Source organism: Cupressus sempervirens, chromosome 7 (genome assembly GCF_028749045.1).
Source record: "Cupressus sempervirens isolate cs-2001-9-10 chromosome 7, ASM2874904v1, whole genome shotgun sequence".
Classification (NCBI taxonomy): domain Eukaryota; kingdom Viridiplantae; phylum Streptophyta; class Pinopsida; order Cupressales; family Cupressaceae; genus Cupressus; species Cupressus sempervirens.
This window is the reverse complement of record NC_143124.1, coordinates 51,994,428-51,999,123: the sequence shown is the minus strand read 5'-3', so window position 1 is coordinate 51,999,123 and position 4,696 is coordinate 51,994,428.

The following is a 4,696-nucleotide window of genomic DNA, read 5'->3' as shown; positions in this document are numbered from 1 at the left end:
TGTGCATTCAAAGAACTTCCTGATGTAGATCAAGCTAAGGTTTTCTTATGAGTTCTTCACTCAAAATAACACCAATCACATCATCAAATTTTAGGTTATTAGATCCAAAAATAGAGTTACTCATAGCCATTACCAAGTCATTCTAGATTTCTAACAAAGAATACAAAATCAAGAGAACCCTAATTTCTTCACCAAAATTGACATTCATAGAGGATAACTAACTAGTAACAATATTAAACTCATTTAAATGATCCACAACAAGTTCACCTTCTGCTAGATCATCATATTAAATAAATGCTTCATGAGAAATGCCTTATTTGAATTGGAGGGCTTTTCATACAATCTCTCTAGGGTTTCCATCAACTCTTCCATCATCTTCACATTTATAATGTTAAATGTCATCGATAGTACTGGGCACAATCGAATGCGTCCAAGTGCCTTTCTGTATAAAATTTCCTATTCCTCTTCTATCATAGTTTCTTGTTTCTTTATTTTTCCTTACAGTGGCTTCAATAAATCCTTTTGATAAAGATATTCCTCAATTTGCATCTTTCATAATTGAAATTTTTACCCATTAAACTTCTCAACCTTCAACTTACCCTCATCTTCCATCGCTCCAACTCAACTAAGAGACTTTCCTATAGAGAATAACTAAAAAGACAACCTTTCTCTAATAACATTTTTTAGGATTAACCATGTACAAAAATAAAAATTAAATGCAAATATAACCAATATCATAAAATAATAAATTTCATAGAAGAAAACACAAGACACTAAGATTTAATGTGGTTCACCCAATCCCTAGGCTACATCCACCAAACAAGAATTTCAATATTATTACTTTACAATGATTTCAACAAGATTACGATCTATAATCCCTTATAGCTCAATACTACTACAAGAAAAATATATCACATCACACCTTATGAAACCCCTCAACATAAGCCCTTTTTATACAAGATTTGTATTTCTTTAGGGTTATGATTAATTACAACATGTTGGACCAAATTTACCAATAAAACCCAAGATTATTTTTCTTTGTCTTGAACTCCAAAGAATTATGAAAAGTGTACAGTACATTCCTAATCAGTCACCACATATCAACATTTTCAACATATTTGGAATCTAAACATATACTCCTAACACTTAAATCATGATGTTACACACTTGACAACATTTTGCCCAAATTGAGCAGTTTTTTGCCAAAATTGGCACAAGTACAAATTTGTGACTAACCCAAATCAAAACACAAATATGGCTTCATGCAATCCTTAATTCTTATTATGACAATAACACTAAGGTGCTCCTGCTATTCCATATAACTGATTAATTGTGTGTTGTCTTTGATGTTACATAAATTTCATATTAGTTGACAAACAATGCATGTCGGGCTCACTTGGTCATTGAAGATAGTTTTCCTAATCAACCAAGTGTTCTTGAGTTTACTCTATATGGAAGGCAGTATCTATTGAGCTCACTTGGGTGTTGAAGGAAGTTATGCACAAAAGAGTGTTAATTGAGCTTACTCAATTAACGAAGAGAAAGATTAATTGAGTTGATATTAATCGAGTTCACTTGATTACCAAAGAGATTTTATAAGTTTACAGTGTTAACTAGGTTTTTGTTGGTTAAAATAGGAAATTTCTTCAGAACTAGTTTCTATCGAGCATGGTCAGCTATCAAAGGATTTTCTTAGTTTGGCATGTATAGCTTAATTATTTTACCTATTGATTCTAGCTGATTGAGGTGATAAACATTGGTTATTATAATTTGTATCTGAGCCAACTTGACAATCTAGAAGGTATGAGTAAAAGGTCAATTGTCATTTCAAAGTGTGTGATACACAAGTTGATTGAAAGAGATAAGAAGAGAAGAAGTGAACTTGAAGGATAAGCAGGTATCTTTGTGGAGTAGAAGAGTGTTATTTTTTTAGGAAGGATCAAGTATGAACTAGAACATAGATTTGTAATCATCAATTTAGTTCCATCACAATCAGGTCATTTCATTGTTACTCTCTAACCATTATATCAGTGATATAAAATCTCTTAACAAAGTTGGTTTAACAACCATTTGTAAATCCTCTAACAAGGTGACAATTCCATTGAATTGTTTTAAGATCTTTTGCAAGGCCACTCCTAAAAGGGTGATTAAATATTTTAATAGGATCACACCTAATAGTGTATTTTGTAAACTTTAACAGGGTTGGCTCCTAATAGGGCTCACTTTAGAAGAGTGAAAATAGTACCTAGTTACATTTGGTAGTTTTTCCCAAATTGGGTTTCCACGTTAAGTCCTGCTGTCATATGTGTTCATTTCTTTTCTCTCATGCATGCAATATTAAGGTTAAGAAATTACTAACAAAATCTTAAGATTTGCTAAGTTAAACATATTCTACATTTACTGAGTTACAATATTTTGTGTGTTTACTGAGCATTAGTAGTAATCAGTTTTATCACTCTCAATTTTATTTGACATCTAAGGGATCTAGGATTTATTTTAGTAGTAACTAATTCACCACTCTCCTCTCAGTTACTCCTCTTATATTTCCAACAATTGGTATTAGAGATTTTGGTGGTTGCAGAGAATGTTTCAAGGACCTAAGACAGAGATCAAGATGTCTTACAAGAGAGAGTTTCCAAAGCTAAATAGAGAAAACTTTGCAACATGGAAAGGAATTATGAGGCTTCATCTAGCTACCATAAATGATTTAGGATACAAATATCTTGATGAAGAATATAAAACTCCGACTGGAACATTATTAGCTAAAGATATTGTTGAGAAAGAGAACCATAACATCATGATGATTGACATTGCATCTGCTCTTAGTTGTGTTGAATTTGATAAGGTCAAAGACTATAAAACTAATTTTGGAATGTGGAAGAAATTGAAAAAAATCTATGGAGGAGATGAAAATGTAAGAAGAGCCAAAGTAGAAAGATTTAGAGGACAATTTGATAAAATGAGAATGAGAGAAGATGAAAATGTTACAAAATATGTGGAACAAATCAAAGCTAGTGTTAGTGCAATTAGAGCATCTAGAGGAGAAATCAAAGAAGAAACTATTGTAAGTAAAATACTTAGAACTTTGCTTCCCATCTATGTAATTAGAGTGTCTTATATTCAAGAAAAGAGATGTGATCCAAATAACAAGATAGGCTTGGATGCCCTAGTAGGAAGATTGACATCATTTCAACTAGACAACTTTGACAACTATGTCCCTACTTCCAAAAATATTGAGTTTGCATTTGAAGCTAAAATCTCACTAAAAGAAAAAGGCAAGAAAATAAAATAAAATCAATTAGAAAGTGAGGAAGAAACTAAAGAAAGTTTTGATAGTGATCTTGAAATTGTTGAAGCTCTACTTGCAAAGAAATGTTCTAGGAGTAGAGGATAGTACAAAGGTAAAATCTCTCTAATCTATTTTTCTTGTGAAGAAAATTGTCATATTGCTGCTACGTGTCCAAACAAAGAAAGCAAAGAAGAGAAAAAAATCCATAAGTACAAAGGTAAGAAGGAATTCAGAGGTCACAAATCCTATAAATGCAAAGGTGAGAAAACTTATTTTATGGCTAAAGATTTTGATAATAGTGAAGATGAAATAGTGTATATTGTTGTAAAATATGAATCTAGTGATGAAGGAGATAATTTGGCACTTGTCTCTTATGTTAGCAAAAATGATACAGGGGTCATAGATAGTGAATGTTATCACCATATGACTAGAGAAAAAAATAAGTTTAAACATTTTGAACACTATGCTGGAGGTAGTGTAAGGTTTGGAAACAATGAACCTTGTTGCATAAAAGGAAAAGGCCAAAACTCATTAACCAATGAACTTGTATGTGACAATGCCTAATAGGTTGAAGGATTAAAACATAATTTACTGAGTGTGGCATAGCTGAACAACATTGGATTCAAGGTAGAATTCATGAATGGCAAGGAAAGACTACTGGATAACCAAGAAAATCTAATTAGATCAAGCAGGCAAAAAAAAGGTAACCTATTTTATCTTGATCTTGGTGATTGTTCATGCTTTATTGCTCAAGTAGAAGAAAGCTAGCTATGGAACAGAAGACTATGTCATATAAACTTTGATAACATGGTCAAGATAAAAAAAAACTCAAAAGAGTAAGAGGTCTTCCTAGTTTGAAGAAACCTGATGTTGGATTATGCAAAAAATTTTGAATTGGTAAAATGGAAAAGACTAGCTTTAAGAGCAAAAGCTATCAGTTAGAAGATGTCTTGGAAATTGTGCATACTAATTTATGTGGACCAATTGGAATAGAAAATTATAGTGGAGAAAAAAATTTCATTCTCTTTGTTGATGATTATTCTAGAATGATTGTTGTTATGTATCTGAAAGAAAAGTTAGAATCTTTTGAAAAATTCAAATGGTATCTAGCTAGAGTAGAAAAAGAAACTGGAAAAAGATTGAAATGCTTATGATTAGATAGAGGTGGTGAATTCATCTCAAATGAATTCAACAATTTTTGCATTGAAAGAGGAATCAAAAGACAAGTATCAGCCCCTAGTACTCCTGAGTAGAATGGAATAGTGGAAAGAAGCAACAAATCCATCATGGATTATGCAAGGACAATAATGCTTGAAAAGAGTGTTGCTTTCAGATATTGGAAGGAAGATATAACACTTTAGTTCATACTCTAAATCAAGTTTAGTTAAAGGACTCAAAAAAACTCCT